General features: G+C 47.0%; 1 protein-coding gene across 2 annotated transcripts in view; it reads right to left on the bottom strand.

Annotated features, from left to right (window-relative positions):
- Positions 1 to 14,421, bottom strand: part of Prr5l (proline rich 5 like) — a 77,964-nt gene extending 63,543 nt beyond the window's left edge. The window contains exon 1 of one of the 2 annotated variants that reach the window (XM_027422399.2): positions 14,142 to 14,421. The gene's annotated coding sequence lies outside the window, so the exon portion shown is untranslated. Of the gene's footprint in view, positions 1 to 13,949; positions 14,075 to 14,141 lie in introns of those variants that run through there. The other variant, XM_035446326.1, reaches the window with a different exon arrangement.
- Between the last annotated feature and the right edge of the window lie 580 nt (positions 14,422 to 15,001).

Here is a 15,001-nt window from a genome sequence, read left to right as displayed (position 1 = left end):
AATGCCTTAAATGAATAGATTTGGGTGCTGAATGGTCCACTTCAGTTCTGTACACAGCTGGGATGTGGGGGTCCACAAAGTAACTTTGAGGGTCACAGAGCCCCTGGGAGGCATCACTGGCCTGGTTCTCCAGGTGCCCCACGTAGTTTCTTTGCCAAGCTCTTCACCCCAGCCCCATGATGGGATTCTTGGAAAAGAATTTGTTGTCCTACTTTCTTCCTACATCTGGCAGGGCTTGGGTATGGGGTCAAGAAAACAGGTTGTGTGTGGCACACACAGAAGCAGGGATTGGACATGAAAGTGGGGAGGGGCACTAAGTCGGAGACGAAGATGAGGATGGAGTAGGGGCGTGGAGATGAGGAGAGGATGAGGAGGAACACAAAGACAGAGGTGAAGATGTAGATGGGATGGTGCATGAAGATGGGTGTGGGTGGGGTGTGGGTGAGGATGAGGGTAGGAATAAGGATGGGGATGGGGTGGGGCATGAGATGGTGATGAGCATGGATGGTGTGGGGATGAGGATGGGGTGGGGATGAGGATGGGGTGGGGATGAGGATGGGGTGGGGATGAAGCATGAGGGCAGGAATGGGGATGGGAATGGGAATAGGGCTGGGGATGAGAACAGGGCCTAGGAATGAGGGTGGAGGGATGTAGCATGAAGACAGGATGGAGATAGGGTCTGGGGATGGGGATACAAGGATTAAGGAGAAGGCCTGGGTACAGGGCCTGGTAGTGTGAAATGATACAGGGACCCTACCCACCAGTACAAGGCAAAAGAAGATGTTTCATTTAATGGAACATGAAAATGAAATCCACTGAGGCTCCAGCTTGGCCTCTGAAAAAGGAAGTAGAATCATGACACAACAGCTTAAAATAAAGAAGTGTGTAGCTGGTGATGACTGGAGGCTTCCAGGAAAAAGCCGCTTTAGTGTAAATAACAAAGTCAAAGACAGAGCCACCCAGTCTGATGTAACCTCCAGGAACAAGAGGAGAATCCAGTTCCCAGGCAGACAGAAACAGCCCACTTCACATGCTCCCCCAGAGCTCAGCAGCTTCTGTCTTACATCCTGAACACAGGAGCCAGTGTCTCCCTGAAATGAAGGGACTCACCAAGACACAGGCTCACATTCCCAGTCATTGTAACTCAGCTGACACATCCTCTTAACTGCAGCAGAGCAGCCTTTGTAATGACAATGGGAATGGCAGAGCTATTTACACCCCCCTCACCCGCCCCCCAGCAGGTAGTGGGTACTTGCCATGTGTACATCCTCCTCTCAAAAGCAGACTAAGGATTAGTGACCTGGAGATAAGCACACCTCTGTGCTAGTTAGCTATTTTGTCTATTCCACACAAGCTAGAGTCGTCCAGGAAGAGGTGTTGTCAGTTGAGGAACTGCATCCATTAGATTGGCTTGTAGGCAAATCTGGGGGGCATTTTTTTTACTGAGTTGACTGGGAAGGCCCATCCCATGTGGGCAGTGCCACCCCAGGCAGGTGGTCCTTGGGTATATCTGAGCAGTACATGAGGAATGAGACTTAAGTGAGCAGCAATCCTCTGTGGTCTCCTTCAGTTCCTGTCTCTGGGTTCTAGCCCTGAGTTCCCTTCATGATGGACTATACGCTATAAGATGAAGTATACCCTTTCCTTCCTAAGTCTTTTTCATGGCAACAGGTATCCAACTAGGACACTTATATTTATATCAAAATGTGTCACATATTTCACACTGTGTAGCCCTCAAAGTCCATGAAAGCCCTTGCACTGACCCCTCCAGTCACCAGGAGACAGGCTCTGTTACCACCCCCATCACACAGAGAAGGATATACACAATGGCAAATTTATCTAAAGTCACACACTTATGAGAAAGTGTGATGGGACAAGAATCCAACAATGAAGAACCCACAGCACTCATGTCATTTATGCCACTCTGTCACATCAATATCTTCCAAGCTCTCCCCAGTTCTAAGAATAAATCTTAGGCCCATCCTGAACACTCTTGCCTCTAGCCACTGCAAGCCAACTCACTGGCCCATATCACTTCCACCAACACCTTCCATTCCCCACCCAGGGCCTCCCTCCCCACATGCTGCGCCCTCTGCATAAAATATTTCCTATCCCATTCTCCAGGCTCAAAACCACAACCCATCCTCTCATCAGACAGCCTTCTTTTCCCCATCATCCCTTGATTAGCTCTCATCCCCCCAAAGAGCCTCCTCCTCACCACCTTTGTGGTCTTACCACAATCAGTCTTATAAACATGTACAAAATTATTACTTATTTTTTTTCAACATAACATTTATATTGACTCTTTGGGGGAATTTCACATCATGCACCTTTATCCCACCCACTTCCCAGTCTTTCCACCTGCCCCAGCCCTTGTGACCTCCTTCCTAAAAAAAAAGAAAAGAAAAAAGCCCAAGTCCAGTGTGTGTTATCTATTTACTCACTGGATCGTGGTCAAAGTCTCAGTGGCCTGTCCCCAAATAGAACTGAGTCCTTCCCCTCCAGCACCCCCACCGGAAGTCATCAAGTGTGGAGAGCTACACTTCAGCATCCTTATCACACTTTACAAAAGTTCACTTTGATGGCTTCCTGTTTGGGGTGTTACTTTTGACAAGTGTTGGGGGGGTAGGGAGGGGTTGTCACAAAAGCCTTCCATGTCCCTCTATCTCAACTGTGTGTCTGCAATCATCAGTATCACTGCCAAAGTAGCTTCTTCACCCTTTAGTCAGTGGAAGCATGGATTATGGGCCTCCACATGGTTTCTTGTGACAGCACAGACCACAAACACTGCTGCCGGCTTCAGTAAGGTCAAGAACCCAGCCATGATCCTTGGCAGCATCCCATACCATGGACATCACCATGGCCTCAGGTGGTAGTGCAAGCCACTCACATCAATATGGCCCCCAGCAGCAGCACATCCCACAGACACCAACATGGCTTCAAGCCACAGCACCAACCATGGATAGCCATATGGTATTAGGCAGTATCACAGGCCTCAGACATCAACCTGGACTCCTGCAACATCAGAACCACTGACCCACATATGGCTCTAAGTAGCATCACAGACCACAGTGGTCCTTCCAAGAGGTCCAATCCAGGAAGTGAACCATTCCTCATCTCAGGCCTACATCAGGTACCCCACCCACTGGGGTGGATGCTATCCACGGAGGCTTAGAAAGAAAGAAAGCTGAACACGGCTCTGTGTATGTCATTCTGCCAACCCCACAGAACAACTTGGGGGTCATTTTTATATTTCAATTCAGAGCATAAATCGACTATGGAATCCTGTGTGGCAGAATTTTTGTTGGCTTGGTGCCAGAGAATTAGCAGCTAGCCCTAACCCCACTGGACCACACCTGGCCTACCTCTGGAGAGGTAGCACCTAGCCCTAACCCATCTTTTGTTTAGAAGATACCCTTTGTCTTTCTTGTTGCCCTATGTGAATCTTGTCTGAGAGTTTCCCAAGGATACAAAGTCTATGCAAAATTTGGTTCAGGAAACCCAGAAAACTCCTACGGTTGTCTCCCCAATGCCAGGGTTCTGGATACACACTGCTGCACCAGATTTGGCATGGGTGTTAGGGACGGAGCCCAGGTCTTTATGCCTGTGCTACAGACACATTACAGACCGAACCTGAGAATGTGCATTTGGCATTGTATTTTTTGGAAGCTTCATTCAAGTTGTTCTGAGCATATGGTAATTGACTGGCTAAGTTTAAATATTGAGAAAAATAAAAATTCCCTGGGAATAGGGAAAGCAAGTCAGTCCATTGAAGCTGAAGACCCTTGCATTGATAAAGACTAAATACAAAAGTGTCTCTGAGTCCTCTTTCCACAGATCCATGTGAACCCCCATCTGTGCCACAATATCCACTACAACCCTGGACCACATACTGACCATGCTGGTTCCCCCTAAGGCTTCAACCGGGTGGCAGGCACACCAGGGAAGTCTCTTTTCTGTGTGCCCTTCTGTACTTTCTGAATTTGAAATGTGAACCTGGATTATTTATTTGAATAAACAAAGACACCAACAGTGGCTCTACTATGGCCCTGAAAGAAAAGAAAGATGAGGAGGAAAAGGTATGCCATTTGTTCAAAGACGCACTCAGAAGGTGGTCAGAACCAGAACTTGGCTTTTGATCTCAAGTCAGGGCTAACAATTACAGTCCATTTGTTCATGTACTTGTTCACCCCGGTTTATTCAGCAGGTAATCCACAGCAGGGGGCTGTGGGGAAGGACTAGGAGGCTAGGAGTAATCGATGATGGAAGAGAAAATGAAAGATGAAGCTAGCTATTTCTAGCGCCCCACCCCCCCCCCTTTTTTTTTTTATTTTGCACCATATATACAACCCAATCAGCTTTTGACACTGGGACAGCAGCCCAATTTTACCTGATCTTTTCCAGAATTCGTATTCGTGTGTGTGTGTGTGTGTGTGTGTGTGTGTGTGTGTGTGTGTGTGTATGTGCACGCGTGCGTGCACACACAAGCGCGCACTCATATTGTTATGTGAATGTATACTCATATACATGCAAGTAGAGGACAGAGGAAGACACCTACAGTGAGGGCTTTCCTTTATCCTTCTCCACCATATTCCTCTAAGATAGATTCTCACTGAACTGCAAGCTTGCCATTCTGGCTAGGGTGGCTAGCGACAAGCTCCTGGAGTCTGCCTGTCTCTTCCCTACAATGCCAGGGTTAAAGACATTGACGGCCATGTCCAGCTTTTCACATAGCTGCAGAGGATTTGAACCTAAGTCTGTGACTGAACCATCATTCCAGACCGAAAATATATATATATATATATATATATATATATATATATATATATATAAAGATTTACTTACTTATTTATTTATTTATTATATATACAATGCTCTGCCTGCATGTATGCCTGCAGGCCAGAAGAGGGCACCAGATCTCATTACAGATGGTTATGAGCCATCATGTGGTTGTTGGGAATTGAACTCAAGACCTCTGGAAGACCAGCTAGTATTCTTAACCTCTGAGCCATCTCTCCAACCCCTGACCTGAGATATTTTTAATGTGATTTTTTTTCAAAGAATTTTTTAATCGCTAACTACTAATCAAACTTATTCAGCTGGCTGGGCCCTTTAGAGACCAAATATATAGGTGTTTGTTTTATCCCACATAGTTATGGCCTCTAGCATTCTCAAACCACGGCATGCCAATTTTCTTCCCATGGTCTGACGACTTTATCAGTTCACTAATGGTTTGTCCTCCCACTAGCCAGGATTTTGTTCTGCTTGGCCAGCTGTGCAGTCTCCTACTTGTTGACCCTAGAGGTGTCAACAGTAGGTACCTCCCAAAGACCCTCCGCAAGAACTTGATCCCTAAAATAACACAGCCCACAACCAGCTTCATCCAATGATTGGCTCCAGTGCACCACCGAATCAGTCATGTCTTAACTCCATTTCTCTGTCTGAGCTCACCATCACTCTATCATCTACTCCTCCACGGAAACACAATACCATCTCTCTCTGTTATACACACAGAAATTCAAGGAGAAAGAGTAAGCCTGTAGCACTCCAGCTATCTCAAAAGACATACAGCAAAGCAAAGCCCTCCTTGCAAATACAAGAAACAAAATCCACACCCCGGGGCCACTGGATGAGAACCAGGTCAGGAAGAGTAGGATTGTTGTTAGGCAGTGGTGACACACAACTTTAATCCCAGTACTTGGGAAGCAGAGGCAGCCGGATCTCTGAGTTTGAGGCCAGCCTGGTCTACAGAGTGAGTTCCAGGACAGCCAGAGCTACAGAGAAACTGTCTGGAAGAACCAACCAGCCAAACAAACAAACTTTAAAGAAGAAGAGGAGAAGGAGGAAGAGAAAGAAAAAGAAAGAAATGACAATAAAAAAGAGTGAGATTATTTCATCAAATAAAATGCCTAACATGGCAATTTTATTGTCATTATTACCATTGATTGGATTAATATTAACTAGCACTAAAGCCTGGTTGTGATGGACTAGGCCTCAATTTGCATTTATTGTCATCAGTAATTTCCACCAAAATCCCAAGAGACTGGTAAGTCCTGTGTTGCAAGCTGAAGAGACTGAATCATGGAAAGTCACTTGCCCAAAAGCAAAACACCTGCAAAAGTGTCCCAAAGAGCAATCCTACAGGACCCCCGAGTCTGGGCTCCCAAATCCTAGGCTGCATAGGCTGCCAAGAAGCAGGACACCACCCTGCACTTCCCCCTGTGAGCATCACAGAGCTTTCTACCTCATCCATTCTCCCTCAGAGGAGACCTTGCTTCTCCAGAGCATGTGGCCAGCCATGGTCTTTGGATCAATTGTTCTTTCTCTGACTGACCAGCCCTGAAAGGATGAAAGTCCTTCAAAGCCAAGGCTCCACCTGTCTTCTTACACTGTAAGCTGACACTGAGCACAGCACTGGGTACCCCAAAAACACCCAAAAGGTACTTTTAAATGAGTGAGTTAAAAGGAATTCTCTAAGTCCCCAGGAAAAGCATTACAGAGGGGCCAGAGAAATTCTTTTTACTGATGATCCAGCAAGTATCCATCCAATCATTACCATTCACAGGGACACTGTGGACCAGAACCACATGGGTAAGGAATTCTGGGTCAGTTGGTTGGTCAGTGGCACTTATAAACCTAGTAGGGAAAAGATGCAGATGGCACAGCAGAGCACACTCATTTTCTTTCTTTCTTTCTTTTTTTTTTTTCTTTTTTTTTCTTTTTTGGTTTTCCGAGACAGGGTTTCTCTGTGGCTTTGGAGGCTGGAACTAGCTCTTGTAGATCAGGCTGGTCTCGAACTCACAGAGATCCGCCTGTCTCTGCCTCCTGAGTGCTGGGATTAAAGGCGTGTGCCACCACCACCCGGCCACACTCATTTTCTTAAGGATCAATGCTCAAAAGCCTGTGGGGTGGCTCACATCAAGTCAGTGCGTGCTACACTGGGAAACCCTATCTCAAAAATGAGCAAACCAAAACAACATGAAAATCTCTAATACAAAAGGTTTAAGGACAGGCACCAGGTCCTACAAACAAGATGGAAAAGGCCCACTGGGAAAGAAGAGCAACTTTCTCAGCACTCTGGGGTAACCGAGAATCTAGAAGTCCAAACTTGGACACTCTTCTATATCTGAGCAAACAGGATATAAGAGCTGAGGGGCCGACCTCCACTTAGCAGAGGTCACTAATTATCTGGAGGACTCAGGACACTGGTAATTTAGTTTCACATACAAGTAACTATATGACGTTACTACTTGGACCAGAAACCCACTGTATAATTACCACAAAAAAAAAAAAAAAAAAAAAAAAAAAACACCTTGGTTGGTGCAAGTTAAGTGAAACTGTGGGAAATACTACACTTCTTATTTCCTCACCTAAATGCCCCCACTTAAACATCAACTTTCTTGGAATACACATGGTTTAGGTGTGGCCCGTGGATGTCATCCACAGTGATTCTGCAATGCCTACTCAATGATAAGCCAGAAAGTCTAGACGCAGGCAGTAGCTGAGACGCACCATTATGGAGCAATTACATTTCTGACACATAATATATATAAAACACTGATGGGTGAAGGAGCGGTCAAAAGCTACTGCCTGGCAGCCAATGGCACTTTGAAGTGTCGGGAAATGTGCTCCGTGTTAAATGTGCTGTTCCTTAAAAAGTAGGTCTTCTCTTAGAGAGAAAAACATACCTTTTCCTAAGAGAAGGAGTGAAGAGAAAGTAAACTCCCCAAGTCAGGGGACAGGCTCCACAAAGGAGCAGTGCTATCTCAATGCAATCATTTCAGGAAGTCGCAAGTCGTCCAAAGTCTATCTAACTCGACCACACTCCAGTGTGTGCCAGGCCCTAAGTGGAGAAAGCCACTGGGCCATAAAGAAGACTAAAGAAACTACCTCCAGCAAGCTCAGGGTCTGTCAGCAAACCTTCAAAAGTAGCACTATCATTGCAGCAGGCCAGCAAGGTTACTGCTGAAAGTGGTCAGTCCAGACAACTGGAAGCAGAATGTTAGATTACATTCGGAAATGAGAAGGTAAGGCCCATCAAAGGAGCGCAAACTGGACAAAGGCATGATTCACCCAAGCAGCACACCATGGAACAGCACAGACTTCATCATATTACTCAGAATAGGGTATAATTTTAACCATGAATCGCTTCTTTTTTGGAATTTCCCATTTAACATTTTCATACTAGAGTTGCTTATAGTTAATTGAAACTAAGAACGGTACCATGAAGAAAGTGCAACAGAATGGATAGATTCCTGGACCCTCCCCTGGGGATTTTGATACATTAACCCTGAGGCTTAGTACTGGTTTGTGCCAGATGACTCAGGTGTACATCCAGCATTGATGTCATAGGGCTAGGCCAACATTCTCAACCAAAGTGACAGTTTCATGTTTCCCTAGGGGACAATAGCATGTATGGAGATACTATGGATTGGTACCATTGTGGGGCTCAGGGCAGAGGCCACCATGAGTATCTAGTAGATAGAGGTCATCTCACAGAACCACAAGAAGAGTGTGTGTGTGTGTGTGTGTGTGTGTGTGTGTGTGTGTGTGTGTGTGTGTGTGTGTGTGTGTGTGTGTACACGCAAAAGGTATGCCACAAGCATTTTTCTGAGGCTGGCCTAAAAGACATCTATTATCTTGCTGGTAGGTTGAAGGAACCGGCTTCCCTTTTGGCAGCCATAACAGCCGAACACGTGCTTGCCATAAACCTGCCTTGGTCACTTAGAGGTCAGATGCCTGTCTCGTGACAAGGAGCCAATCAGAAGTTAGCTGGTGGTGCTATGCTTTACGACCCTGGGTGTGCTTTACGGACAAGCGCACAGCAATGACGTAGAGAGCATAGCAACCACCCTGGGAGGGCCTATGGGCCATAACAACCAGTTGACCAATCAACACAGGGCAAGCCCTCCAAGCCTGGAAGCACACCAATCATGAGCCTGTGCGTAAGCCTGTGCATACCCCTAGACACTCCCCTTACGCTGCCCTATAAGATCTTTTGGGAGACCCTAGGAGCCGTCTTTTCTAGCTGTCCGCCATGGCGGGTGGGTGAAAGACCCTAGCTAACATGGGGTTAGCTCGTTAAATTACAATAAAGCCTCGTGCAGTTTGCAGCAAGCTCTCGAATCCGCCTGGTGATTGGGGTGACCTCGAACGTGGCCTGGGACCCCGGATACTTGAGTTTTCGGGGGGTCTAACAGGTGAAGGGTTTTGTTTTGTTTTGTTTTGTAATCATTTCAAACACCAGAATTACCAAGTCCACTCACTAGTTTTGCCTGCAAACATCACAAGGAAAATAGCCAAAGGGCTCCATGAGGGGAGCAGAGAGACAGCTGCCTGATCTTCAGAGTTCTCCAAATGACTACAGAAGTTGACTTGGTCTCCCGGAGACATCCGGGGAAAGGATGAGTCACTTCCAAAGGATTTATGAAGCACTCAACAGCAAGTATGAAAGGGTTTACCCTGAGGAGCGATGCTGCTGAGGTCAGAGGCAGGTTGTGACAGGGTCTGAGGCCGCTTAAAGCAGGTGAATACACATTTCAGAGCCAGAGATAAGTTTGTGTACCAGTTCTGAGCAAGGAGACTGCTGCTGTTCCAGGCTCTGCTTAAACCGACAAATATCCCACCCAGGGCTCCAAACAGACAAAGGCACCCAACATAGTCCTTTCCTTAATCCTCAAATTCTCCCTTCACAAAACCCAGAACTCAGCCAGTGTCAAAAGCACTGACAAGGTTGGAAAAAGCTCTGTAAAGTAAGAAGAGTGAGAAACAGGAGGCATTGCTGAAGAGCGAGAGTAAACCTGAGCATGATATCTGTGAGATTCTTCTACTGACACCTTAGAACCAAGAAGGGAGCATGAGAGCACAGAGAAAGGCATGAGAAAATACACAATTGGATGTAACACATAATTACACGCAGAGTATATTGCACATGTAATTATGCTGGACAACAGCAAGTCAAAGTGTTTGCCAGGTCCTCCCATAGACCACAGTCAAAAGAGGAAAAGCCATCTGGAGAGTTCATCATTCTTCAATACCCTTCTAGGCTACCTCAGTGAACTGGGTTCTCCAGAGGCTGCTTCGATCAGCTAAACTTGGCCATGAACTTCTCATTTTTAGAATGCCATGCATTACCTGCTATGGAAATGTAAGACCTGGATAGAGAGATACACATATATCCCGAGTACCTCTATACATTTATACACTTTATAAAAAGTTTCTAAAATTCTAGAATATGTTACAGCTAAAAATACTGCAAGGCTTTTTGTGTTTTTCTTAAAGCCACCTTCAATTTAATAGAGTGTTTAAATTCCTAGTTAATGGTAATTAGAGAGCAAGCAGCATTTCTTTAAATGCTGCTAGACAGAACTTAATCCAATTTGGTAATCACTAACCTCTGGGCTTTTTTTCCCCCTCTTTCTCTTTCTCCTAAATGAAACCCAAGCATTGATCTACAAAGGCTATAAACTGGCAAAGCATAAGAAAAGAATATTTAAAGAGAGATTGAGTGACTGTTACCTCAAAGGGCCAAGGCCAATTAAAATGGAAACAGGTCTCACGGGCTCCCTTACATCTATGGCCTATAAGCTGGCGTAGAACAACAAAAGGCATTCCCAGGATGTGGGGGACTTACTTTCCCACTGCTCCCCCTCTGAGAACTGCATCCAGCATGTCATTCACCAAGTCTCATTTGGCTGTGTGAGCTAGGCCCACTGCTTCCCAAACTAATATAGAATAGTTCTCTATATTCACTCTATATTCCTTTCCTTCCATGGAACTATCCCTTGAGGCCTTTGAGTCCCATGACCTCCTTTTTCCCCATTGTAGATTCCCCATGTAGCAGAAACACTGACTCCTGATTCAGAAACTACCACATAAACCACTACAACCATCTTGAGAACTTGGGAGTCTGCCAAAATGTGAATTATCTCAAGTTGATCTCTGAAGGCTTGTCATTGTCTTGTGTCATCTGTGTCCCCAGTCCCCTTCTTGACTCTAATGCAGAATCTTCCCTTATAAAAAAAAAAAAAAAAAAAAAAAATGCCTTCTGCTTACTAGGATACCACTGTTTCCAAATTCTGAACCCTAAATCCTGGACAAAGTACACAAAATATCTTCCCTTCATATTTCAGTAACAGAGGTATTAGTTCCCTCTGCTGTGTAAGTAAATGGACATTATCTATAAGCACTGACTGTAACATATTTACAGTCTGCATAGAGGCAGGTAGCTCTACAGACCAAGCCCTGACAGCATTGTAAGAGCTCCGTCACAGAGACTCACCTGCTAGTTCTCAAAATCAATCCTATGCTGGTCTGGTTCTGCAAAAAGGACTAGAGAGAAAAAGTCTGCAATTCAAAGATTTTGCATTTGTTTTACCTGGTACAAGGGTTGTATCACAGGAACAGACACTGTATCAACAGGACAGAGGAATGTGAACAGAGTTGAAGGATCACAAGGTTTGCACCTTCTCCAGATGAGGAGATTAAATGTTGGACATACACTAAGTTAATGAGTAAGCTAAAGCTAGAACATGCAGGGAAGTTGTCTCGGTGTGAAGTTCTCAGGCGGACACTGCATTGGTATTCTAAGACAAGATGAAGGGCTTTTTCAGTAATTGTGTGTTCTATGCCACTTGTAAAAAACAACACAGCATGTGGGCTAGGGAAACAGTTCCATTGGTAAAGTGCCTGCCACAGAAGCATGAGGACCCAAACTGGATTCTCAGAACTCAGTAAAAGCCAGACCTGAAAGCTTGCTGTAATCCCTGCCCTGGGACAGCCGTGGAAAGCAAGGAAGACCCAGAGACTCATTAGGCAGCCAATTATCGGAATCAGTGAGAGACCCTGACTCAAAAAATAAAATGGAAATCCACTGAAGAAGACAGCAATGTTGACCTCTGGCCTCTACACACACACACATATGCATGTGCATACAGACATAACACACACACAGCACACACACACATACACACATACAAAAATGTAATCAGCTATACAATCACCCAGTGAACATCTGGGGAATCCCTCAGAAGGGGAAGACATCTGCAGCCTCCAAACCTAGAATGGCAATCTATTCTGAGCTCCATCCCCTGCGCATGCAGACTAAGACAGACTACTTATATTCTCTGAGCCTCAGTGTGCTCACCTATTCAATGGGCATGCAGCGGTGCTCCACTGTTTTGGTGGGGATGTACCATTACCAGGCTGGGTGCAAAGTGTTATTGTAAACACTTTGTACATTGTATAAAGAGGTGTTTACAATTTCCCGTTTTCAGAAGCAGGTTTTTCTTACTGTTTCAACATTAATGATAACTGCTAACTAAAACCATACCTATTGAAACAAATACATACCCATGCCCCTCCAGAGATCTGAAAGAGATGAGCTCCAATGCTCAGAAACCAGCTGGACCCGGGTTAGAACTATATAATAAGAACAGGCTTATTTCTACTACCTGTTTTCTTTTACACATTAATGGCTCCAGCTGTTAGAAGTGCGTTTAAAAAACTAGAGCAATGGGTGGGAGTGGAAAAACAAAAAGACAGCTGGGTAGCCTGGCCAACCCTTGCTTGCCTTCTGTGGAAGGAAACATGCTACAAAAGCCACCCTCCACAGGCACACTAGTCCATTCTGGACCTCAGTACTGTAATGAGAGGACTCCCTCGCCCGGTTCTGCCTGGCAAACCATCGTACTCTCTTCAGGTGTATAAGGAACCTCACTAGGGGCTAATTTTAAAATGTGGCTGAATTGACTTCCATAAGCTTCATTTCTATCCTGATTCTTTTGCAGCTTGGTGTCATTAGTAACAGCGCCTCTATCTCCAGAGCAATTCAGCAGAATTAACAATGACATTTTGCGTATATGGGGGCAAGAAATACTATTACTCTAAACCTTAGGTTGTCAAGATCACTAATAAGATGGTCAAATGCACAGTCTCGAAGTCTGCTGGAAGATGGCAGAGGGGTAGTGGAAACAGGCTGACAGGATGAAACTGGCTTGTCCCGGACTGCTGTGGTCCTTAACATGGGTTTCTGAATTTACATGTGTCGCCTGGGCAAGGATTCCAAAACTAAAAGTTTTGGATGCCTGGAGATTTTTTTTCCACGCGGGTCTCCGCAGCAGACTTGTAGCTGAGCCGACGCGCGTAAGCATCTCGTCTTGTGGGGCGCGACGCGGCGCTGTAATTGAAACCTTGCACACCGCAGGATTGCAGTGGCGTCTATAAATACTCTCCACTTTACTGCTGACAAGCAAAACGCGGGCTTCTGGCACCGCGGAGGAAGAGGCGGCGGTAGCATGTGATCCCCCGCAGAGCGAGAGTAGAAATCGGGGAAACCCCTATTGCCCAAAGGTAGCACCCTAGAATCTATTCATGAAGGACACTTCACAAGTACACCTGGTCCGCGTCACAGTCCAGGGAAGACTGGGCGCGAGGGAACCGAGAGTCGCGAGGCGCGGGTCCCACAGCGCCCCCTGCGCGCAAAAACGCGCAGTGCGCACACGAGGCGCGTGGAGGAAATCCCGGCCCAACGCCCCGCGGGCGCGAAAGATGAAGCGGAAAGGGGACACCGCGGATGCCCAGCGCTATGCAGCGGGCAGTCCGGTGCTTCCCGCCACCAGGGGCCAGGTCTCCCGCGAGCTGTTCCCTAGTTACAATGGCCTGCCCAGCGCACGGAAACCAAGAAGCCGCCTTGTGCTGCCTTGGCTCCCACGCCTCCCTCCAGGAAAGAAGGGGACGGCTGTGAGGTTTGGTTTCGCATCTGAGTCGTCCCCTGAGCACCCATGGCTCTGTAGATATGCCCCTCAGGCTGTGGGAGGATGAAACAGCCTCCTAGCTGGTTATGGGACCCACGATCAGCAGCATCCCCCCCCCCCGCAGAGTCATTCACAACGCTTCCTCGCCCACCGTGACCCACTACGCTAAGGGTGGGTGGCCTGCCCCTTTCCTACCCACTCCTTGGTGATCTACCTCCCCGATCTCAGCATCCAAAGTGAAGGCTCTTTAACCACGCGGAGCCTCCTCTCAGACTCTGTCCCATTGCCCACACTCCCACCCCCAGATCACGCCCGCCGAGTTCTTTTCCAAGCCTGTGAAGTTGCAGAATGGATGACTCCAGGCCCTCCAGGGACTTCCCCACTCACCCACTTGGGGTCCCCGGCGTGAGTCACCGGAGCCGAGCCGCGCACAGCCGCTGCTCGCCTCCGTCCCAGACACTGCGCGCGCAGGAAAAAAGTTTCCGGCGTTCCAGGCAAAGTTTTCTCGCTGTAGATAAACAAGCGATCTGGATGGTTCTCACTTCGCTCTCCCTCCTTGGGTCCTCTCCCAGCTCTGCCCTTAGCCTAGTCGCGTCCAGCCCGGGCTCCTCTCCCGAGTAGCTCCCGGAGTGGCTGGTGACTGTTTCCCTCCTCTCTCAACTTACGGCCGCCTCCTCTCCTCCCCCTCCTCCTCCCACTTTTCCTGTCCGGTGCACATCGCTTTAGTTTCTCTCCAACACCCCCGCCTCACTTCACCCCGTCCCACGCCTCCTCTCCAGCACCAAGGGGAGGCGGGGGACCCCGCGCTTAAATCCACTTCAACAGTCTCAGGAAATCCAAGCTCGTGGTCTTAAAACCAGGGGAGGATGCTGCAAGTCAAGGGAATTCCTAGACACCTTAACCTCGCCCAAGAGGAGGTTGGCCCCCCACGGCCAAATCCCACAAGGAGAAACTGCCCAGGAGCCCAGAGGTGTTTTGGGTCATTAGTTAAAACAGCGAAGATCTGCAGAACATTCCTGAGGCTGAGAGGTGTTTTGTTGTTGCCTTGGGGCGCGCACGCGCGAAATGTGTTTTAAAAGCAAGGTTCTCAAACCGATTCCACACTTGTTTGCCTCTCTTCCTTGGTGTTGCAAAACAACTTTAAAGAGCTGGGATTCTCTTTCCAGGCAAAGGTTTCACGAACACGACAGGTCTTCAGAATTGAAACCACAGAGAAACAACCAATTCGAAAGCTTTAAAAAAATGTA

The sequence above is a fragment of the Cricetulus griseus genome, chromosome 6, assembly GCF_003668045.3.
Source record: "Cricetulus griseus strain 17A/GY chromosome 6, alternate assembly CriGri-PICRH-1.0, whole genome shotgun sequence".
Taxonomy (NCBI): Eukaryota; Metazoa; Chordata; class Mammalia; order Rodentia; family Cricetidae; genus Cricetulus; species Cricetulus griseus.
Note: the sequence above shows the minus strand (reverse complement) of the source record. Positions and strands in the feature narration are given on the sequence as shown.